This window comes from Mesoplodon mirus (genome assembly GCF_964341445.2).
Source record: "Mesoplodon mirus genome assembly, chromosome: 11".
Classification (NCBI taxonomy): domain Eukaryota; kingdom Metazoa; phylum Chordata; class Mammalia; order Artiodactyla; family Ziphiidae; genus Mesoplodon; species Mesoplodon mirus.
Window position 1 is genome coordinate 38,288,519 of NC_138987.1, and position 25,307 is coordinate 38,313,825.

General features: G+C 45.4%; 1 long non-coding RNA gene across 1 annotated transcript; it reads right to left on the reverse strand.

The window, feature by feature from the left end:
• Positions 1-594: 594 nt before the first annotated feature.
• On the reverse strand, positions 595-24,245 carry LOC309812563. Its single transcript, XR_014295348.1, has 3 exons — positions 23,657-24,245; positions 23,079-23,118; positions 595-676 (listed from the first exon to the last, which is right to left on the reverse strand). It is a non-coding gene; the product is annotated as an uncharacterized lncRNA (long non-coding RNA).
• Between the last annotated feature and the right edge of the window lie 1,062 nt (positions 24,246-25,307).

Genomic DNA, 25,307 nt, shown 5'->3' on the forward strand with positions numbered 1-25,307 from the left:
GAATGAGCACCGAAGAGGGGTCATATCTGCCTAAGTCACAATAACTCCTTGAAAAAGCACTTGAAGCTGGGCTGATGATACATCCCTATTCTCTGTTACACTTTGTTTTTGCTACCTGCCAGTCAGGAAATCGGGAATGAGGCTGTAGGAAAGGAAACTGTGTGGAAATAAACCCAGGAGGCTGAGAGAGATGACAACAGGGAGTCTGATACTGTGCTAGACACGAAGAATGGAGAGGTTACCAGTCCTCCCTCTAACTGAACGTTACATCGCCTTTGAACAAGTTTGAAAACTCAGAAGAAGACTGTGAGTGAGCTCCTTCGGCATCATTTGGCAGGTCTTCCTTGTTACTGTCACAGAGCTTTTACACTGACTATGTTCGATCATCTGCTGAGGGCTAAAGAAAGAAGATTCTCTTCAAGTACCGTAATTCAAACTCCCGTTTGTCCTTTCCACTATTTTACATTGTCTCAGGAAAAATAACCAGTATTGCCATGTGAGGTGAACCCGCACACTCAGCATTAATCGTCGCCCACCCCAGAAAATGTTAACAGGTGTCCACTTGCCTCAGGTCTGTGGTCCAGCAGATATACATGCAGCACGTATGTCCTGTGCCAGGCCAGACAACACGCGTGGACAGGGTGCAGCCCTTACGTCAGGCTAGCTAGCTCGAGATCTAGAAGAAAAGACAGAATGATGCCTAAGATAAAACAGAAAAATGTTCAGTGGTATACGCAGGGGACACAGGCAGCAGGGGTAAAAGCTTCTGGATGGTGGGAATCGGGAAGGTTTCCGGGAAGGGTAGCATGAAACTGGACCTTGTGGGGGAGATGAATGGGAAGAGGTGGAGAGGGGTGAGGAGGGACCCTGCCCAGAGGAGTGAACAATCAGATCCTAGTGGGAAAACCAGCTTCAGGTCCACTTGACTGAGACCAGAGAGAAGATGCTGAGTGCCTGTTACAGAAAGGGCCCCATAATGGTCCCCACAACTAGGGGCCCAGGGTTGATCTGAGCCCTCAAAAGGGAAATATTTAGAATTCTAACTCATTTCCAAGCAGTAAATTCCCAGCGTTCATAGTCCTAGGCTCTTTGGCTAAAGACAGCTGGACTGAAGTGTGAACGTTTTCACCCCAGTGTGGCAAGGAGGAAGTGGGGGCAGAAATAATTAAATGGGGAGGGGACACAGGCTGTCCTCGCCAGGCCAAAGGCAGTGCTGAGGAGGGGGAAGATGTGAATTAATCCACAGTCAGGAATACAGGAAGGTGATTTCAATGTTTACGTATACTTGAAAATTATCACAATGAAAAGTTCAGAAGTGCTAAAAGGAGCCCCAAGTTTCCAGTTGGGCTGTTTCTGAGACATCAGTCTAGGAAATGAGCCCAGTGGAGGCCAAGAAGCAGCCAGGTGCTTTTTCATTTACTTAGCTCACTGAATCCTCAAAAACAGCTCCAAAGACTGACAAATGAGAAAACGGCAGCTCAGATGTGTACTCAAGGTCACACAGCCAGAGAAAGCCAAAGGTCTGCTGGATTCCAAAGCCTGCCTTCCCTGCATCCTTGCTCTCTCTCACTGTAGAGAAGCCCTTGTGACACAGGGCCCTATTCCAAGCAAATTCAAAATACAGACTAAAAACTGAAAGGGGGAAAAACAGGAATCATAAAGGTAAGTTCCAGGCTCCTTTTCCAACCAAAGAACCTAATCTCTAGGCAGATGGTTTCCCGAAATGTTATGTTCATGATGAAGTCACCCTGTTTAAAGAGCACACAGGCCAGCATCAAAAAGAATAAAATGTTTAGGAATAAATTTAACAAAAGAAGTGCAAGACTTGTACACTGAAAACTATAGAACATAATTGAAAGAAATTAAAGACCTAAATAAATAAAAAGACATCCTTGTTCACAGATCAGAAGACTGGGAAGGGACTACCCTGGTGGCGCAGTGGTTAAGAATCCGCCTGCCAATGCAGGGGACACCGGTTCGATCCCTGGTTGCTCTGTGGCAAGATCCCACATGCCACAGAGCAACCAAGCCCGTGCGCCACAACTACTGAACCTGCGTGCCAGAACTACTGAAGCCCGCGCGCCTACAGCCCATGCTCCACAACAAAAGAAGCCACCGCAATGAGAAGCCTGCGCACTGCAACGAAGAGTAGCCCCCACTCGCCACAACTAGAGAAAGCCTGTGTGCAGCAACGAAGACCCAACGCAGCCAAAAATAAATAAGTTTATTTAAAAAAAAAAGAAAATTGGGAAGACCTAACACTGTTAAGAAAGTACAGGCAAGCTTTGTTTTTTTGTTGTTTTTGGCTGCACCATGTGACACGTGGGATCTTAGTTCCCTGACCAGCGATCGGACCTGAGTCCCTGGCATTGGAAGCACGGAGTCTTAACCACTGGACTGCCAGGGAAGTCCCCTGCCTTGTTTTATTTTGCTTCACTTTATTGCACTTTGCAGATATTGGCGGTTTGGGGGGGGGTTTTTGCCACACTGACACGGGGTCTTAGTGTGGCATGTGGGATCAAACCTGGGCCCGCTGCATTGGAAGCACTGAGTCTGAACCACTGGACAACCAGGGAAGTCCCTGACGTTTTTTTACAAACTGAAGGTTTGTGGCAACCATGCATCAAGCAAGTCTACCAGCACCATTTTTCCAACAGCATTTGCTTACTTAATTTCTGTGTGTCACATATTGGTAATTCTCCCAATATTTCAAACTTTTTCAGTATTATTATTTTTTTCTATGGTGATCTGTGATCAGTGATCTTTGATGTTACTATTGTAACTGTCTTGGGAAACCATGAACTGCGCCCATCTAAGATGGCAAACTTAATCAATAAATGTATGTGATCTGACTGCTCCACGGACTGGCCGTTCCCCCGTCTCTCTCCTTCTCCTCAGGCCTCCCTATTCCTTGAGACACAACAATATTGAAATCAGGCCAATTAATAACCCTACGATGGCCTCTAAGTGTTCAAGTGAAAGGAAGAGTCACACATCTCTCACTTTAAATCAAAAGCTAGAAATGATTAAGCTTAGTGAGGAAGACATGCCGAAAACTAAGATTAGGCTGAAAGCTGGCCTCTTGCACCAAACAGACAAGTTGTGAATGCAAAGGAAAAATACTTGAAGGAAATTAAAAAGTGCTACTCCAAGGACTTCCCTGGTGGTCCAGTGGATAAGACTCTGCACTCCCAATGCAGGGGGCCCGGATTCAATCCCCAGTCAGGTAGCTAGATCCCACATGCATGCCGCAACTAAGACCTGACGCAGCCAAATAAATAAATTTAAAAAAAATTTTTTTTAAGTCCTACTCCAATGAACACACAAATGATAAGAAAGCGAAACAGCCTTATTACTGGTGTGAAAAAAAAAAGTTTTAGTGATCTGGAAAGAAGATCAAACCAGCCACAACATTCCCTCAAGCCAAAGTTTAATCCAGAGCAAGATCCTAACGCTCTTTAATTCTAGGAAGGATGAGAGAGGTGTGAAAGCGGCAGAAGAAAAGTCCGAAGCTGGCAGAGGTTGGTTCATGAGGTTTAATGAAAAGAAGCCACCTCCATGGCATAAAAGTACAAGGTGAAACACCAAGTGCTGATGTAGAAGCTGCAGCAAGTTGTCCAGAAGACCTAGCTAAGACGATTAATGAAAATGGCTACACCAAACACTTTCAATGCAGATACAACAGTCTTATATTGGATGAAGACACCACTAGGATTTTCATAACTAAAGAGGAGAAGTCAGTGCAATGCCTGGCTTCACATCTTCAAAGGTCAAGCTGACTCCCTTGTCAGGGAATAACACAGCTGACGACTTGAAGTTGAAGCCAATGCTCATTTACCATTCTGGATATTCTAGGGCCCTTAAGAATTAGGCTAAATCTACTCTGCCTGTGCTCTATAAACGGAAAAACAAAGCCTAGATGATAGCACGTCTGTATACAACATAGTTTACTGAATATTTTAAGCCCACAGTTGAGACATACTGCTCAGAAAAACGATCCCTTTCAAAATAGTACTGCTCATTGACAATGCACCTGGTCACCCAGGAGCTCTGATGGAGATGTAATGACATTAATGTCCTCATGCCTGCTAACACCCATTATGCAGCCTGTGGATCACGAAGTAATTTCTACTTTCAAGTCTGATTTTTAGGAACTACACTTCATAAGGTTGTAGCTTCCATAGACAGTGATTCCTCTGATGGATCCAGGCAAGGTAAACTGAAAACCTTCTGGAAAGGATTCACCACTCTAGCTGCCAATAAGATTCATGGCAAAAGGTCAAAATATCAACACTAACAGGAGTTTGGAAGAAACTGATTCCAACCCTCGTGGATGACTTTGAGGGTTCAAGACTTAAGTGGAGGGCTTCCCTGGTGGCGCAGTGGTTGAGAGTCTGCCTGCCGATGATGCAGGGGACACGGGTTCGTGCCCCGGTCCAGGAAGATCCCACATGCCGCAGAGCGGCTGGGCCCGTGAGCCATGGCAGCTGAGCCCGCGCGTCCGGAGCCTGTGCTCCGCAACGGGAGAGGCCACAACAGTGAGAGGCCCACGTACAGGAAAAACAAAACAAAACAAAACAAAACTCAATGAAACAAGGCAAACAACTCAATTTTTCAAAATGAGTAAAAGATCTGGACCTTTCACCAAAAAAGACATACAAATGGCAAATAAGCATAGGAAAAGAGATTCAACATCACTAGACATTAAGAAATGCAAATTAAAACCACAATGAGATCATCACTACACACCCATTAGAACAGAGCGGAAAAAACGGCAATACTAAGTGCTGGTGACAATGTGGAACAATTGGAACTTTCACACATTAGTGTGACAAAATGTACAACCACTACAAAAAACAGTTCGTCAAGTTTCTTATAAGGTTAAACATACACTTACCTTATGACTCAGCAATCCTACTTCTAGATACTTACCCTAGAGAGAGGAAAACTTATGTTCACACAAAAACCTGTATGAGAATGTCTGCAGTAGCAGCATTATTCATAATCACCAAAAACTGGAAATTGGAATTAGTGTACTTTTTTCTCTCTCAAATATTTTTTAAATGTGGTAAAATATGCATAACATAAATTAAACATCTTAACCATTTTTATGTGTTATCATTCAGTAGTGTTAGATACATTCACACGGTTGTGCACCCAATGTCCAGAACACACTTCATCTCGCAAATCTGAAACTTTTAGGGTTTTCATTTTTGGGTTTTTTTGCCACAGCACGCAGCATGTGGAATCCTAGTTCCCCGACAGGGATTGAACCCGAGCCCCCTGCATTGGAAGGGCAGAGTCCTAACCACTGGACCACCAGGGAAGTCCCCTGAAACTTTTAGTTTTTCCAAAGACTGCCATACTGTTTTCCACAGTGGCTGTTCCCCCATTTCACATTCCTAGTAGCAGCGCAAGAGTTCGAATTTCTCCATACTCTCGCCAACACTTGTTATTTTCCTTTTTACTATTTTTATTTTGCACTATAAAAGACACCACCAACCAGTAACATACTGCTTTTCTTCACATTCAAAACACTTGTTATTTCCTCTTGCGGTTCTGATTTGCATTTCCCCTAAGGATGGTGTTCAGCACTCTTTCATGTGCTTGTGGCCATTTGTGTATCTTCTTTGGAGAAATATCTATTCAAGTCTTTTGCCCATTTTTTTTTAACTTTTTAAAATTTTTTTTATTTTTTGGCCGCACCACGCGGCTTGCTAGGGATCTTAGTACCCCGACCAGGGATCGTAACCGTGCCCCCTGCAGTGGAAGTGTGGAGTCTTAACTACTGGACCGCCAGGGAAGTAAGTCCCTCCTTTGCCCATTTTTTAATCAGGCTAATTGGAGGGTTTTTGTTGAGTTGTAGGAGTTCTTTACATATTCTGAAATATTAATCGCTTATCAGATACATGATTTGAAAATATTTTCTCCTATTCCATAGGTTGCCTTTTCACCCCGTTGATTGTGTCCTTTGATGAAAAGAAGTTTTTAATTTTGATGTAGTCCAATTAATGGATTTTTACTTTTGTTGCCTGTGCTTTGGTGTTATATCCAAGAAATCATTGCTGAATCAATGTCATGAAGTTTTCTCCTGTTTTCTTCTAAGAGTTTTATAGTTTTAGTTGTTAGGTCTTTATAATTATATAATTTAGATCACTTAGGTATTTATAGTTACATCTCTGAGGTCTCTTAGTTTTTTAGTCCATTTTGAGTTAAATTTTGTATATGATGTAAAGGTAAGCGTCCAACTTCATTTTTTTTTTTTGTATGTAGAGATCCAGTTTTCCCAGCACTATTTGTTTTTTCTTTTCATTTTATTTATTTAAATTAATTTTTATTGGAGTATAGTTAATTTACAATGCTGTGTTCCAGCACTCTTTGTTGAAAAACCTTCTTTCCCCATAAAACGGTCTTAGCTGAAACTCAGTTCAACTTAGTTGAAACTCATGTGATCATATTCAATACATGCATGGGTTTATTTCTGGGCTCTAGTCTGCCCTCTATTCTATTGGGGAGTGTCTAATGAGGATGGAGTTTCAGTTTGGGAAGATGAAAAAGTTCTGGAGATAGATGGTGGTGATGGTTGCACAACAATATGAAGGTACTTAATGGCACAGAACTATACACTTTAAAATGGTAAATCTGGGGCTTCTCTGGTGGTGCAGTGGTTAAGAATCCACCTGCCAATGCAGGGGACATGGGTTCAAGTCCTGGACTGGGAAGATCCTACATGCCGCAGAGCAACCAAGCCCGTGCGCCACAGCTACTGAGCCTGCGCTCTTGAGCCCGCAAGCCACAACTACTAAACCCACGTGCCACAACTACTGAAGCCTGCACGCCTAGAGCCCGTGCTCCGCAACAAAGAGAAGTCACTTCAATGAGAAGCCCGTACACCGCAAGGAAGAGTAGCCCCCACTCGCCGCAACTAGAGAAAGCCCACGCACAGCAATGAAGACCCAATGCAGCCAAAAAATTAATTAATTAATTTTAAAAAATAAATAAAATAAAATAAAATGGTAATTTTTTAAATGGTAAATTTTATGTATATTTTTACCACAATTTTCAAAAAGTTTTAATGAAGCACATTTTCAGAAAAGCAAAAGCCAGGATAATTTGTAGCCAACAGACCCTTACTCCAAGAAATGCTACAGAAAATTCTTCAGGCTGGAGGGAGAGATAACAATTCAGATCCACAAAAAGGAAAGAAGCACATTGAAAATGGCAAATATGTGGGTAAATAAAAATACTACTGTTCTTTCTTTTCTTAAATTAAAAAAAAAAAATCAATTGCCGGGCTTCCCTGGTGGCGCAGTGGTTCAGAATGCCAATGCAGGGGACACGGGTTCCAGCCCTGGTCCGGGAAGATCCCACATGCCTCGGAGCAACAAAGCCCGTGTGCCACAACTACTGAGACTGCGCTCTAAAGCCCGTGAGCCACAACTACTGAGCCCGCATGCCACAACTACTGAAGCCCTCGCGCCTAGAGCCTGTGCTCTGTGCTCAACAAGAGAAGCCACTGCAATGAGAAGCCCGCGCAACACAACGAAGAGCAGCCCCCACTCACCGCAACCAGAGAAAGCCCCATGCACAGCAATGAAGACCCAATGCAGCCAAAATAAATAAATTAATTTTAAAAAAAAGTTTTAAAAAAATCAATTGCCTTTTTTTTTTTTTTTTTTTTTTTGTGGTACGCGGGCCTCTCACTGTTGTGGCCTCTCCCATTGTGGAGCACAGGCTCCGGATGCGCAGGCCCAGTGGCCATGGCTCACGGGCCCAGCCGCTCCACAGCATGTGGGATCCTCCCGCACCGGGGCACGAACCCGTGTCCCCTGCATCGGCAGGCGGACTCAACCACAGCGCCACCAGGGAAGCCCCTGAGTGTCATCTTGATCAGCCAACCATCTTCATAACAAGATTTGTTGACAATTCCTGGATTTTCTGCTAGAGCTTCATTAATTTCATTTACTTCTCCTGATAGAGGAGAATAGAGTTCACTAGCAGCTTTCCCACTTTCCAAAGCACCAAATTCCTCGTTTGTTCAATTTTGTCCCAACTTCAGGCAGACTACGGTAAACATCATCTCCCAAAGCTTCCTGTGCAAAATTGCTGATTCCCACTGTTCCAACACCGTTTTCTGTTGTTACCCATTCACGTTTGTCTGTGAATTTACGACCCGACAGCAGACCGGGGCCGGTGCGCAGCGCCCGGACGGCGCCCACCCGCAGTCCCCAGGGGCGCGGCGGCAGTGGGTGTTGGGGGCAGAGATGGCGCGCAGGCTGCAGACCGCGGCCCGCACGCTCCGCGCCACTCACAGCGCCATGTTTGCAGGGGTGCAGAGTGTCTCCGCGCAGCACATAGAGCCACACCGAATATTTAAAGAAGATAAAACACCAATCTTACATAAACTCCTTCAAAAGTAGAAAAGAACGGGGTTTCCTTGGTGGCGCAGTGGTTGAGAGTCCGCCTGCCAATGCTAAGGGACACAGGTTCGTGCCCCGGTCTGGGAAGATCCCACATGCGCAGAGCGGCTGGGCCCGTGAGCCATGGCCGCTGAGCCTGCGCGTCCGGAGCCTGTGCTCCGCAACGGGAGAGGCCACAACAGTGAGAGGCCCGTGTACTGCAAAAAAAAAAAAAAAAAAAAAAAAGTAGAAGAGAAGGGAACACTTCCCAACTTGTTTTATGAGGCCAGCATAACTGATACCAAAAACTGACATTATATAAAAAGAAAATTGCAGATAATGTCATTCATGAACATAGACAAAAAATTAGCAAATTAAAATATATTACTACTGAGTTGTAAAACAAAGTATTAGCAAATTGAATCCAGCAATATATAAAAATGATAATCATATCCATATGGAGTTTATACCAGTTATACAAAGTTGGTTCAACTTTGCAAACTTAGGATAGGCAAAAATGTCTTAAAACACAGAAAGCACTAATCATAAAAGAAAAACTTGATAAGCTGGACTTCATCAAAATTAAAATTTTATACCCTTCAAAAAAAAAAGAAAAGGTAAATCTTAGATTGGGGAAAAAATATTCACAACACATATATATGACAAAGGACTTATACTCAGATTACACTTTTAAAAATTCCTACAACTCAGTAATAAAAAAAAAAAGACAACAACCCAACTTATAAAAATGGGCAAAAGACTTGGACACTTCACAAATGAAGGTATACAAATGCCCAATAAGCACATTAAAAGATACTCAACATTGTTAGTAATTCTGGAAATGCAAATTAAAACCACTATGAGATTCCACTACACACCCAGCAGAATAGCCAACATTAAAATGACTGACAAGGGGGGCCTCCCTGGTGGCGCAGTGGTTGAGAGTCCGCCTGCCGATGCAGGGGATACGGGTTCGTGCCCCGGTCTGGGAGGATCCCATATGCCACGGAGCGGCTGGGCCCGTGAGCCATGGCCGCTGGGCCTGCGCATCCGGAGCCTGTGCTCCGCAACAGGAGAGGCCACGACAGTGAGAGGCCCGCATACCGCAAAAAGAAAAAAAAAAAAAAAAAAAAAAAATGACTGACAAGGGAATTCCCTAGCAGTCCAGTGGTTAGGACTCTGTATTTTCACTACTGAGTGTAGGGGTTCAGGCCCTGGACAGGGAACTAAGATCCCACAAACTGCACAGGTGCAGCCAAAAAAAAATTTTTTTTTATAAATTTATTTATTTATTTATGCCTGTGTTGGGTCTTTGTTGCTGCGCATAGGCTTTCTCTAGTTGCGGCGAGCAGCAGCTACTCTTCGTTGCGGTGCACGGGCTTCTCACTGTGGTGGCTCCTCTTGTTGCAGAGCACAGGCTCTAGGCGCACGGGCTTCAGTAGATGCAGCACGCGAGCTCAGTAGTTGTAGTTCACGGGCTCTAGAGCTCAGGCTCATTAGTTGTGGCGCACAGGCTTAGTTGCTCCACAGCATGTGGGATCTTCCCGGACCAGGGCTTGAACCCGTGTCTTCTGCATTGGCAGGTGGATTCTTAACCACAGTGCCACCAGGGAAGTCCCCCCCCATTTTTTCTTTTAATTTTTTAATAAAAATAAAAGGACTGAGAAGATCAAGTACTGTCAAGGACATGGAGCAACAGGAACGCTCACGCACGGCTGGTGGGAATGTAAAATGCTATGAACACTTCGGCAGTTTCTTTCTTTCTAAAAGACACCTACCACACCACTCAGGATCCCCACTTCTAGATATTTACCCAAGAGACAGAAAAACCTATGTCCACACAAAGACCTTCGTGTGAATGTTGGGGTTTTTTGGTTTGTTTTTTCATTTCTTGGCTGCGCTGCACGTTTGTGGGATCTTAGTTCTCTGACCAGGGATTGAACCCAGGCCCTTGGCAGTGAAAGCGCCAAGTCCTAACTACTGGACTGCCAGGGGATTTCCTTTTATTATTTTTTTAAATTTATTTTTTAGTTTTAGACCTTCATGTGAATGTTGATAGCTTTATTCATAATAGCCAAACCATGGAAACAGCCCAACAAATGGTGAGTATATAACCAATCTGAGATCCATCCATTCAGTGCATCACTACTCAGCAATCAAAAGGAACAAACTATGATAAATATGACATGGTTGAATCTCAAAAGCGTTATGTTGAGTGAAAGAAGCCCGGGTTCAATCCCTTGTTGGAGAACTGAGATCGCGCAAGCCATGCGGTGTGGCCAAAATTTAAAACAAACAAACAAACAAAAAACCATTACAGTAACATACAGAGTATTTTCACTGCCCTAAAAATCCTCTGTGCTCTGTCTACTCATCCCTCGCTCCCCGCAACCCCTGGCAACCACTGACCTTTTTATTGTCTCCATAGTTTTGCCTTTTCCAGAATGTCACATAGGTGGAATCACACAGTATGCAGACTTTTCAGATTGGTTTCTTTCACTAGGTAAAATGCATTTAAGATTCCTCCATGTTGGGCTTCCCTGGTGGTGCAGTGGTTGAGAGTCCGCCTGCCGATGAAGGGGACGTGGGTTCGTGCCCCCGTCCGGGAGGATCCCATGTGCCGCGGAGCGGCTGGGCCCGTGGGCCATGGCTGCTGGTCCTGCGCGTCTGGAGCCTGTGCTCCGCAATGGAGAGGCCACAACAGTGAGAGGCCCGTGTACCGCAAAAAAAAAAAAAAAAAAAAAGATTCCTCCATGGCTTGATAACTCATTTATTTTTAGCACTGAATACTACTCCACTGTCTGGATGGACCACAGTTTGTTTATTCATTCACCTACTGAAGGAATCTTGGTTGCTTCTAAGTTTAGGCAATTATGAATAAAGCTGCTATAAACATCGTATGCAGGTTTTTGTGTGAACATAGGTTTTCAACTCCTTTGTATAAATACCAAGGAGTGAAATTGCTGGATCATATGGTGAGATTATGCTTAGTTTTATGAGAAACCGCCAATCTGTCTTCCAAAGTGGCTGTACCATTTTGCATTCCCATCAGCAAAGTTCCTGTTGCTCTACAGCCTTGTCAGCATTTGGTGTTGTCAGCGTTCCAGATTTTGGCCATTCCAATAGGTGTGCAGTGGTAACTCATTGTTTTAATTTGCATTTTCCTGGTGACACAAGCTGTGGAACATCTTTTCATATGCTTATTTGCTATCTGTATATGTTCTTTGGAGAGATGTCTGTTAAGATCTTTGGCTCATTTTATAATCAGGTTATTTCCTTATTATTACATTTTAAGAGTCCTTTGTATAATTTGGATAACAGTCCTTCATCAAATATGTCTTCTGCAAATATTTTCTCCCAGCCTGTGGCTTATCTTTTCATTCTCCTGACAGCGCAGAAGTTTTTAATTTTAAGGAAGCCCAGCTTACCAGTTATGTCTTTCAAGGATCATGCTTTTGGTGTTATATCTTGGAAGTCATTGCCAAACCCAAGATCATCTAGATTTTCTCCTATGTTATCTTCTAGGAGGTTTTTTTTGTTTGTTTTTATTTACTTTTGGCTGCGTGGGGTCTTAGTTGTGGCACGCGGGATCTTTTGTTGCAGCGCACAGGCTCTTCGTTGCGGCGCATGGGCTCCTCTCTAGTTGTGGCACATGGGCTTCTCTCTAGCTGTGGTGTGCGGACTTAGTTGCCTCGTGGCACGCAGGATCTTAGTTCCCTGACCAGGGATAGAACCCGCGTCCCCTGCATTGGAAGGAGGATTCTTAACCACTGGGCCACCAGGGAAGTCCCTTACAAGAGCTTTATAGTTTTCTGTTTTACATTTAGGTCTATGATCCACTTTGAGCTAATCTTTCCAAACTGTGCTTGGTCTAGATTTTTTTTTTTTGCATGTGATGTCCAGATGTTCCAGTATCATTTGTTGAAAAGACTATCTTTGCTCCATTGTATTGCCTTTGCTCCTTGGGCCAAGTATCATTCGACTATTTTTATATGGGTCACTTTCTGGGCTCTCCATTCTGTTTCATTGATCTGTCTATTCTTTTTTTTTTTTTTTTTTTTTTTGCGGTACGCGGGCCTCTCACTGCTGTGGCCTCTCCCGTTGCGGAGCACAGGCTCCGGACGCGCAGGCTCAGCGGCCATGGCTCACGGGCCCAGCCGCTCCGCGGCATGTGGGATCTTCCCAGACCGGGGCACAAACCCGTGTCCCCTGCATCGGCAGGTGGACTCTCAACCACTGCGCCACCAGGGAAGCCCGATCTGTCTATTCTTTAACCAATACTACGCTGTCTCAATTTACTGTAGCTTTATAGGAAGTCTTGAAGTTGGGTAGTGTCAGTCCTCCAACTTTGTTCTTTAATTTTTTTGTTTGTTTTTGTTTTTGTTTTTGCGGTACGCGGGTCTCTCACTGTTGTGGCCTCTCCCATTGCGGAGCACAGGCTCCGGACGCGCAGGCTCAGCGGCCATGGCTCACGGGCCCAGCCGCTCTACGGCATGTGGGATCCTCCCGGACCGGGGCATGAACCCTTGTCCCCTGCATCGGCAGGCGGACTCTCAACCACTGTGCCACCAGGGAAGCCCTGTTCTTTAATTTTGAGTTGGCGAATTCTGGATCTTTTGCCTCTCCCTACAAACTTTAGACTGAGTTTGTCGATAGCCACAAAATAACTTAGTGGGATTTTGATTGGGATTGAATTGAATCTATAGATCACGTTGGGAAGAACTGATATTATGACGTGATATCGTGAGTCTTCCTATCCATAAACAGGGAATAACTATTTAATCCTTCTTTGGTATCTTTCATCAGAGTTTTGTAGTTTTCCTCATGTAGGTCTTGTATGATATAAAATTTTAATACGCACACTGATGTATTCAGTATGGAGTTTGTCCATGTAATTGCCATCTGCCTTTGAGGTCAGGGCCACGTCTGCTTAAGTAGCAAATGGTGTGACAACATTTGTAGGTATGGACATCAGAAATGCTGATGAAGGGGAGAAGAATCTAATAGATTCCATTAGAATTTGGATTCTAATCCCAGCTCAACCACTAACTTGCTGTATGACCTCTGGCAAGAGATTTCCCCTTCTGGGCCTTAATGAAGGGGTTAGGCTAAACCAGTGGATCCTGGGCTCAACTCCCAAATGTTTTTTCAGTGGGTTTGGGGAGCACCTGGAGAAGTCTGCATAATTAAAAACTTAACGCTGGTGTTTTTGATCTCCGAGATCCACTGACTTATTTGGAGTAAAGGTTCCCAAATTTCTGCCACTCATGTGCCTTTAGTGATTCAATAATTGTTTCATGATGCCCCTAGGTCTAAAGAAATACCTAATAGTTCTGTCATTAAGTAGTTAAGCCCAAACAAACTCAGTATTTTTTTTTAAATAAATTTATTTATTTATTTATTTTTGGCTGTGTTGGGTCTTCGTTGCTGCACACAGGCTTTCTGTAGTTGCACTGACCGGGAGCTACTCTTCATTGCGGTGCACGGGCTTCTCATTGTCGTGGATTCTCGTTGCGGAGCACGGGCTCTAGGCGCGCAGGCTTCAGTAGTTGTGGCACGTGGGCTCAGTAGTTGTGGCGCATGAGCTTAGTTGCTCTGCGGCATACGGGATCTTTCTGGACCAGGGCTCGAACCCATGTCCGCATTGGCAGGCGGATTCTTAACCACTGTGCCACCAGGGAAGCCCCAAACTCAGTAAGTATTTATGTCCTAACAATTTAGTGCCTTTTGGGTGCCACACACTGTCTCAAACCTCGGAATCAGACTGGATACCCCACTCTCTTTTCCTCTTCCACATTGATTTACACACAGTACTTGCTTTTCACAACCTCCAAAACCTCGGCTTGGCAAAGATATGACATTATCAGAAGGAATGCAGTGTGAGCCAACGCTGAAACTGCCTCAAGCTAGCAGTCTGTGCAGCATCAGGTGGCACTGTGTTATAGGCTGAATGGTGTCCCCTCTTCAAATTCATTCATGTTGAACTCCTAACCCCCAGGACCTCCGACTATGACTATATTTGGAGATAGGGCTATTAAGGAGGTAATTAAGGTAAAATGAGGTCATATGGGTGGGCCCTAATTCAATATGACTGGTGCCCTTATAAAAGGAGATTAGAACACGGATATGCCCACACAAAAGAAAGACCACGTGAGGTACAGCAAGAAGACAGCCATCTGCAAGCCAAAGAGAGAGGCTTTGGAAGAAATGAAACTTGCTGACACCTTGATCTTGGACTTCTAGCCTCCAGGACTGTGTTGTTGAAGCCATCCAGTCTGTGGTAATTTGTTAGGGGAGCCCGGCAAACCAACACACTAGGTTTCCTCTAAGATTTTAAAATATCCCTCAGCACCCCTGAGAGGTCCCTGCCATGCCTCAGAGCACCTCAACACACAGTTGCAGAACCACACACAGAGGGTGTTAAATATTCCCCACTCAAATCAGTAATTGCTAGGGTATGAGTCAGCTAGCAAAATTTCACTCAGCATATATAAACATTCCTGCCCTAATCACACACCTGGCTCTTTGCTTCAGCAGACATCCATCACTTGGTAGAAGAGTCACCCTAGGCCAGTGATTTAGGAGGTCTTTGGAGTAGTTTGGGAGAAAGCCAGTCGTGAACCGGACTGGGATGGTAGCAGTGGGAATGCAGAAAAGTAGACATATCGGGATATGTTTTGTGGTGAGAAGTAGTTCAGTCAGACCTTGTAGATGGATCTGTGAGTGGGAGAGAGCAGAATCAAGGATAATTCCTAGGTTTTTGTTTATAATTAATTATATTTCTATTGTGACTACAATCTTTCATTCCACAATTTTTAGTGAGAGCCTGCTAAATGCCATACTATGTCCAAGGTGTTGGGATACAGAAGTGGGAAAGACAATGTCCATGCTTTCACTTGATTAGGAGTGTGGATGCTAAAGCTAGACTGCCTGGGTTCAAATTCCAGCTCTGTCACTTAGTAGCTGTGTGACTTTGGGCAAGTTACTTACCCTACGGAAGACTCAGTTTCCTTATCTGCACAATGGGGATAATAAAGGTATCCACCTCCTAGAACTGCTATAAGGATTTAAAAAGTTAATATAGTACAGCACTTATAACTGTGCCTAACAAGAGTAAACAGTCTATAAGTTTTAGCTATTACAACTCAGGGAACTTTTATCCTAGTGGAAGGAGACAGAAAATAAACAAACACTGAATATTATATTGTGATAAGTTCAAATGAAGAAACTCAAAAAGAGGGATGTGATAGAGAGCTTCATGAACTACTTTACCCTGGGGGCTCAGGAAAGGCCTTTCTGAGGAGATAACATTTAAACTGAGACCTAGGGGAATTCCCTGGTGATCCAGTGGTTAGGACTGTGCACTCTCACTGCCAGGGGCCCAGGTTCAATCCCTAGTCAGAGAACTAAGATCCCACAAGCCGTAAAGTGTGGCCATAATTAATTAATTAATTAATTAATTAAAATAAAAAATAAACAAGCCAGTAGTGAAAATAAATTTGCTTTAAGAAATAGGGCTTCCCTGGTGGCGCAGTGGTTGAGAGTCCGCCTGCCGATGCAGGGAACACGGGTTCGTGCCCCGCTCCGGGAAGATCCCACATGCCGCGGAGCGGCTAGGGCCGTGAGCCATGGCTGCGGAGCCTGTGCTCCGCAACGGGAGAGGCCACAACAGTGAGAGGCCCGCGTACCGAGAAAAAAAAAAAAAAAGAAATAAAATAAACTAAGACCTAAATGGTAAGAAGGAGCCAGGCATGAGAATATCCAGGAAAAGAACATTCTAGAAAGAAACAACAAAAGCAAATTCCCTAAGGAACAAATCTGGCATGTTTCAGCAACAGAAAGAAGGTCAGTAGGGCTGGAATTCAGTGAGAGAGGGAGAGAATGATGCAGAATGAAGCTGGCAAGGCAGGCAGTTGACAGATCATGTAGGCCCTTATAGGTCAGCAGGGTAAGGATTCAGATTTTATTTCAGAGTAATGAGAGGGACTTCTCTTGTCATCCAGTGGTTAAGACACCACGCTCCCAATGCAGGGGGCCCTGGTTCCATCCCAGGTCAGGGAACTAGGTCCCACGGGCATACCGCAACTAAGAGTTTGCATGCTGCAACCAAGACGTCTGCATGCCACAACAAAGATCCCGCATGCTGCAACTAAGACCCAGCACAGCCAAAATGCATAAATAAATAAATATTAAGAAAAAAAAAGACTGATGAGGAGCAAGGGAGTGATTAAATGAGGAAGGCGGCATGGTTTGACTTACTTTTTTTTTTTTTTTTTTGTGGTACGTGGGCCTCTCACTGCTGTGGCCTCTCCCATTGTGGAGCACAGGCTCCGGGCGCGCAGGCTCAGCAGCCATGGCTCACGGGCCCAGCGGCCATGGCTCACGGGCCCAGCCACTCTGCGGCATGTGGGATGTTCCCAGACCGGGGCACGAACCCATGTCCCCTGCATCGGCAGGCGGACTCTCAACCACTGCGCCACCAGGGAAGCCCTTGACTTACTTTTTAAAGAGATCTGTCTGGCAGTTGTATGAATAGGTTTTAGGGACAAGAGTCTACTATAGAACTTCAGGCAAGGGGAGGGACAGAGGTAAGAGGACAGATCTGGGATGTGTCTTAGATATAGAATCAACTAGACTTGTACTTCATACAAAGGTCCTGCTGTACAAAGCTCAGGACAGTCTGCCTCATACTAGTCACAGGCGTTGACATTTGCAGCTTAGATTCAGATTTGCAGCCTTAGGGTTTTAGATTCTGACAGTCGTGGATTTGAATTCTGGCTCCACCACTCAGCCACTGTGTGACCTTATACAAGCCACCTTCACAGCTTTCTCCCCTGTAAAAGGTAGATGGACAACAACACTTGGCTTAGGCGTAGCTGTGGAAGTTAAATGAGAGAACCCAGTCAGAGCACTTCGCACAGAATCTGACCACACAGGAAGAGCTCAGTGAATGTCAGCGGTTATCACTGCGCTCAGTTACTGGACATCTCCACACTCATTCCAATGAACCAACTGCACCTGTTCTTTTCCTGGCCTCCCTGCCTCCAGCTGCACCTGCTCCAATCCATCCTCACTCTGCTGTAGGAATTTACCTCGGACATAAACCAGTCATGTCACTCCCCTTTCAGAATCACTGCAACGGCTCCCCTGCCTACAGACAAAACCCCAAAGTCTTAGAACAACACCCAAAGGCCCTGCGCACTCGGCACCCTGCCTGCCTCCCCACCAGCCCCTTCCCACATCCTAGCCTACAGCCATGCTATATTATTTCAGTTCCCCAAATAAACCACTGTTCCAACTTATCATGCTTTTGTCTATGCCGAAGTATTCTTACCCCCACGTACCTGTTAAACAATAACTCATCTGTCGAGGCACAGCTTAAGTATCACTCATCCTGACCCCTCCCTTCCCATCCACGGAGAACTGCTCTCTCCTCTCTATTATCAACTGTAAATTGCACATAATTCCAATACTTCACTGATCAATCTATAATCTTCACCTGTGAAGTCGCAGAGGGCAGCCACCGAGACCACCTCTGAAACCCCTGCACAGCACCATTCAGGAAACATCTAATGAATGGAGAACAACGCAGAAGGAGGAGACTTTTATGAATACACTTCTCCAGGGGAGTATGTTTAGTTCCTAGTTAGTGGTCTTCTTAGGGAGGCTTCACCCTGAGATGGTTAGGAAAAAGGGCTCTGGAATCGGAAAGAAATGTGTTGGAACACACACAGTGAGGGTGCTCCACTGCATCCTCACTGTGCGACCCTGAATACATTACTTAACCTAAGACTCATCTTAGGTCTTCATCTGTGTCTTCATCTGTAAAATGGAATGATAATAACCTCATAGGGTTGCTGCAAAGAGCAAAAGAGACATACGTAATGAGCTCAGTCAAGTGCCTGGCATCCATCGAGCACTCAGTGCAGAGTGGCTTTTAAAAAGTGCAAAAAATATAGCAGACCGCTAATAGTGATTATGGGGTGTGGGGGGACAGATTGTGAGGGGGGCTAAATTTCCATTTTATGTATTTTTATGTATTGTTTGAAAATCAGAAAAATAAAGATACAGCAAAATTAATAATAAAAATTTAAAACAGGGGGATTTCCCTGGTGATCCAGTGGTTAAGACTCCAACGCTTCCACTTCCGGGGGCTCAGGTTCAATCCCTGGTCGGGGAACTAAGATCCTGCATGCCACGCTGGCACGGGAGAAGAATTTTTTAAATTTTAAAAATTAGGGACTGCCCTGGTGGCACAGTGGTTGAGAATCCACCTGCCAATGCAGGGGACACGGGTTCGATCCCTGGGCCGGGAAGATCTCACATGCCTCGGAGCAACTAAGCTCGTGCGTCACAACTACTAAGCCTGTGCTCTAGAGCCCGCGAGCCACAACTACTGAGCCCGCATGCCAGAGCTACTGAAGCCTACGCGCCTAGAACTTCTTGTGCTCTGCAACAAGAGAAGCCACCGCAATGAGAAGCCCACTCACCACAACGAAGAGTAGCCTCCGCTCACCGCAGCTAGAGAAAGCCTGCGCACAGCAACGAAGACCCAACTCAGCCATAAATAAATAAATTAAAAAAAAAAAAAAAACAGATCCAAGCCTTCTACTCCATATCCATTGTTTTTTCCATGCTCCCAAACCCTGGAGAGACGGATCATGTTTAAGAATAGGTATGGCCTAACACAACATTGAAAATCAACTATACTCCAATAAAAAAATAAATAAATAAAATAAAACGTGAACAACAAAAAAAAACGGCACCGCCAAAATCAGTAAGTCTGTCTGAAGTGCTTAGCAATAAAGCAAAGGTGGTAAAAAAAAAAAAAGAAGAAGAAGAAGAAGAAGTATGGCCTTGGTCAGCAGGGGGCTGGCACTGGGAGAAGAAAATGGTTTCTTAGGAATCCTTTGCCCTAGACTGTCCATTCTAAACTACAAAGTAAGGAGACAGGTATCCGGGGCAGTAGCTCTGTTCAGTGATGAACACTATATAAATAACAAGAGTTTCTTCCAAGCCAGCAGGCACAGACTTACATACTTTCAGTGGCCAGATGCCAGCACAGATGCATGCATGTTGTAAACAGTGGGGACTGGCAAGCTGGAGAGGACAAATGCCGTCTAAAGGAAACTAACCTAGCAGCCCCAGCCAAGTGCTGCCCACCATGTAGGCACCAGTGTCCCCACATATTCTAAGTTTTTAAAAAAGAAAAGCTGGAAATCCAGATTATTTTTTGTAAAATTTAAATATTACTTCAAAAAATTTTATAACCACAGTACCAGCCAAACAAAACACTTTTGCAGGCTGAATTCAGCACATACGTTCCAGTTTGCACCACACTTTTCTATAGGATTTCTTAGGAAATTGAGGCTGGGGCAAACCATGGAAATGGGTACCTCCACCAAGGTCAGAGTCCTTCACCTTTGCCTGTGTGCGTACAAATGACTTAAGCCTGTCTGTCCCCATGTCTTTCCCAGTCAACAATAAAGCTGAGAGTCTTTTTTTTTTTAACAAAGTATCTAAAACTTCACTCAACATGCTTCAGGGTAAAGAGAAACAAGTAATTTCTACTTATTCTTCACAACCCAGCTCAGGTGATACCTTCCCCAGGAATCTGTCCCCTGATCCCTTAGCCCACCACGCCCTGTAGGACTAGCTAACATTCCCTGAGCACTTACTGTACCAGGTCCTGCCTGAAGATCTTTACCAGTAAAAACCCATCTAATCCTCTCAACATACCTGTGAAGCAGGTACTACTCCACACCTATCTTACATAAGATGAAGTAAACTGCCAGAGACCACTCGGTTTAGACAGAGCAGGGTCAGGACTTGGATGGGGAACTCCCTGAGGATTAGTGTCTCATCTTAATCAGTTTTGAATCCAGAGGGGTAAGTACTTTGGCACTAAATGTTCATGAATGAACAGACAGATGGATCACTCCCCATCTGTATATGTGGATACGGTAGACTCTAAAGGGTGATCTTGACAACACAGGTATTTCTTCAGTAATCTTTCTATGCGTCACACCTGTTGGGCTCTAGACATGAACAGATCATGGTTAGAGGGCTCAGTTTGGTGAGGGTACCAGGTGTGTAAATTTTTAATTTAAAATAATAGCAGTGTCACTTGGTTTGGCTTGCAAAAATCAGGGAAAGCTTCCTGGCAGAGGAAATGCTCAAGCTGAGTCTTGAAGGAAGAGAGTAAAGTGTTTCCCAGGCAGATAAGGACAGAAAGGAGAGGCCAGCTGAGGGGCAGCATGTGCAAAGGCCTCGAGATGACCAAATCTTTATCCAAAGACCTGCAATCAGCCCTGAATGGCTCACATACAAGGAACATGGTGGGCACATTGGGAGAGGCTGGAGGGTGGACATCTTCCAAGCATTCAGGGCCTTGACTGGGTAAGAGATGGGGAACAAAAAAGGGGTTTTGTTTTTTTAACAGTTTTATTGAAGTATGATTTGCATGCTATAAAAATTCATCTCTTTTATGTGTACAATTCAAAGATTTTTAGTAAATGTAAAGAGCTGTATAACATCCCCACAATCCAGTTTTAGATCTCAATTACCCCAAAAGACCCCTCCTGTCTGTTTGCAGTCAATGCCTGTTCCCACTTCCACCCCAGGCAACCACTGACCTACTTCTTGGCTGTACAAATGTCCAATAAATAACAAGGTCCGGGCTTCCCTGGTGGCGCAGTGGTTGAGAATCTGCCTGCCAATGTAGGGGACACGGGTTCGAGCCCTGGTCTGGGAAGATCCCACATGCCGCGGAGCAACTGGGCCCGTGAGCCACAACTACTGAGCCTGCGCGTCTGGAGCCTGTGCTCCGCAACAAGAGAGGTCACGATTGTGAGAGTCCCGCACACCGCGATGAAGAGGGGCCCCCGCTTGCCACAACTAGAGAGAGCCCTCGCACAGAAATGAAGACCCAACACAGCCAAAAATAATAAAATAAATTAAAAAAAAAATAACAAGGTCCTACTGTATAGCACAGGGAACTATACTTAATATCTTGTAATAATCTATAATGGAAAAGAATCTAAAAAAGAATAGATATACATGTGTATAACTGAATCACTGCTGTACACCTGAAACTAACACAACATTGTAAATCAATTATATTTCAATAAAAAAATTTTTTTAAAGTCTGGGATGAATGAAAACAAAACAACAACAACAAAATGTGCCTTTCCACTAAAGTCAGAAAAAAAAATGACCTGATCAGATTTTTATTTTTAAAACAACCTCTGAGTTGTGGAGGTTGGTTCGAGGGGGGTTAAGACTGAAGGCTGGGACTTCCCTGGTGGCGCAGGGGTTAAGAATCCGCCTGCCAATGCAGGGGACACGGGTTCAAGCCCTGGGCCAGGAAGATCCCACATGCCGCGGAGCAACTAAGCCCATGGCATGTACCACAACTACTGAGCCTGCGCTCTAGAGCCTGCAAGCCACAACTACTGAAGCCCACGCACCTAGAGCCCGTGCTCCGCAACAAGAGAAGCCACCGCAATGAGAAGCCGGCGCACCACAACGAAGAGTAGCCCCTGCTCGCCGCAACTAGAGAAAGCCTGCGCACAGCAACGAAGACCCAACGCAGCCAAAAATTAAAAAAAAAAAGACTGAAGGCTGCCTCTGTCACTATTTCCTTCAGTGCTCAGATTTAAGCACCTGAAGGCAAAGGCCTTTTAACAAACTACCAATCACCTTTCTTACTGGACATGCTGGAATCTCCACCAGATGTTTTTTCATAAGTAACATCTAGTTGGTCCAAGTGTCAGATCAGTGGTTAGTCCCACTAATCAATATTGAGTGCACTTATCACAGGAAACCTGTGACATTTTCAGATTTAATTGTTGTCGGTGGAAGAATGTGCTCTTGCAATTCACTTTGTTTTGCACCACCCCTTTCGAGATGTCAGGATTGTATTAAAGGAATTACTGCTGTTGGTGTCTCCAGAGCACCACATTATATTTAGAAAGAGGGGCTACAACATCACCATGGATTTATAAATGCTTATCTCCTGCCCTGTAGGAGTGGTTGGGCTTTTTTTTTTTTTTTTTCAGGCTTCCTAGTTGATTTTAAGGTGATCAGCTAAAATGAGCAAAAAGCATGGTGGGCTGTCATGAGGATTAAATAAAATACTCAAAGGCACCTGGCAAAAGTAGCTTTTCATTAAATATTCACAGGCTCTGAACCTGGATCGATCAACAATGGGAAAAGTGTGGTTTAGTGAAAAGTTTTTTCAGCACCAAGAGGGCTGGTTTACTTAACTTTCCTAAGCTTCACTCTCATTTCTCAAAGGATAAAAAAACCCTCCTGCCTTTTAAGTTTGTTGTGAGGAAAAACAAGGTTACATGATAGGTGATAAGACCTAGCCCAGAAAACACCTGACACACATCACAGACAGTAGAAAACACCTGGCCCCTCTTCCCTTTCACAGGCCAATGGGGACTGAACAAAAATTGCATCTCTCAGGGTACCTGTCAGTGTCTGTGGTGACGGACTGCCATCTGCCTAGACCTCACTGCATGTATTAGTAAATACACCCCTAAAAAATGGGCATTTGATAAGCACCTGCCAATTAACTGTACACCTAGAAATGGTATCACCAAATTAACTGCCATTATTCTACAAATAAACAATTTGAGTTCCTTTAACTGAGATTTCAAAATCCCTACTTACATTTCTCATGTTCCTTCCCGTAATTTGCTAGAAGGTGAACCTGTAAATAGGAAGGACAAAAATTATTATTTATCACCAATGCCCTCAAAATAATTGGTGCTCAGAAAACCCAAAACATTCAGTTGGAATTTTCACAATTCAGGCAACCCCCTATCCGACTACTTCCCAGTTTTGACTTCGCCTAAAGGACTCCTCATAGTTGGTCCAGCCCAAACCAGGAACCATTTAAAAAATAATGAGTTAAAACTGCTGTGGCCTGGTGATCTGGGTTGCTGGGACACAGTTGTTGGGAGTTGGGAAGGGGCAAGCAGATCCAGCAACAGTATTGTTTTAAACTAACAGCTAGGAGCTCAGATGAGGTCACAGGATGTTTCAGTTTCAGAGCTTTATGCTCATCCAAGGCAGTTATCCTACAAGTCTTTGATTTATTCAACATTAATGCTCTGCCCCTGCTCCTTGATCTTATAAACTTTTACAAAGGGAGGCTAATAAAAACACTTCCTTGGTGGGTTAATTGTGAGGCGTTACCTATGACAACGTATTTGAAAGTGCTTTACACTTTGCAAAGCACTACTCACATATTAGTTCTTAGTCTTCCTAAGTCCAGCCATTTTCACGTCGGAGGAAAGTATGGCCCTCAAAGATCAAACGTCTTCCCAAGGTCTTACAGCGAACTGGGGCAGAGCTCGCTCAGTTATCTCCACCCATCAAACCTTCTCAATCTTCAAAGCCTGGTTCAAGAACGCGTTTTCCTCGGCCTAGCGCAGCCGGCAAGAGCCAAACGACCCAAGTTCGCATCCCAGCTCTGCCTCTTTCACAATCCTAGGACACACGTGCGCCCTGTGTGCCAAGACTGCCACCGCGGGAAGGAAAGGGTGGTGACGGCGCCTGGTCAGCCTGGATGCTTAATAATGGCAGTTAGCCTCTGTCAGCCCAGTTATCACTCCCTTTCCTGTTTTCTCCCCGCGCTGGGGTTGGAATCAAGGCCGGGATACTTTGAGGACTCGCTGCGCGCCAGGCACTGTGCTCATTGCTCTGGCCGAGCGCAGCACCTCTCCTCAGCCCAAGACAAAGGGGGGAGGGGGGGGGAGTCGCGCCGCCCCCTCCCCCCACGCTGGGCGCAGCCCCAGGGCGGACATCCCAGCTCTGCGGCCCCCAACTCAGTAGTTCTCCCGTCGACCCCAGCTCCCCCACCCTACACGGCGGTCACTGACGCCCCCAGACTGGACCCCGCTGTCCAGCAGTCCCAGCGAGCCCGCGCCGCTGCTCCCCGCTCCGGCCGGGCTTGCACGGGTACGGGATGCAGGATTCCAGCCGACGGACGGGGGGGCGGGGGTGATGGAGGCGGGGGCCGCGCGCCGGGCGAGTGGGCGTGCCCCGGGGCGGGGCGGGGTGGCCAGCGGTTGACGCTGGGAACCGGCGAGCGCCGTCCGGCCACGTGACCCACTGGCCCGCCCTGCCCCTCCGGGGATGGAGGCGGGGCAGTTATTGCGATCCCCTTTCACCTAGGCGGCATCCCCACCCCCTACCACCGGGGGAGCACCCGGGTCAGGAGCTAGCCGTTATCATACCATTTCGCAGATGAAGCGAAAAACTAAGGCCTTCCCAGAGTCACAGGTGGCTGACCGGGTGTCAAAGCGGTTAGCACCATGGCCCCGCTTGTCGGGGCCGGAAAGCGTTGGTCTCCTTTCCTTTGGATTATGTTGGAATGGAAGCTCCAAGAGGGCAGGAATTGTGCCGTCCTCCCGTTCGCTGTTGTGTCCAGAGCACAGTAGGCACGCAGTAAATCATTTGAACAAATAACTCTTACTCTGGGGGCTTCCCTGGTGCCAGTGCAGGGGACTCGGGTTTGAGCCCTGGTCAGGGAAGAGCCCACATGCCCGGAGCAACTAAGCCTGTGTGTCTCAACTACTGAGCCTGTGCTCTAGAGCCCACGTGCCACAACTACTGAAGCCCACGCGCCTAGAGCCCGTGCTCGGCAACAAGACAAGCCACTGCAACGAGAAGCCCACGCACCTCAACGAAGAGTAGCCCCCGCTCGCTGCAACTAGAGAAAGCCCACGAGCAGCAACGAAGACCCAACGCAACCAAAAATAAATTAATAAATTATTTTTTAAAAAGGAAGAAAAGATAAAAAATTTTTCTCTATTAAAAAAAGATAAATAGGGCTTCCCTGGTGGCGCAGTGGTTGAGAGTCCGCCTGCCGATGCAGGGGACACGGGTTTGTGC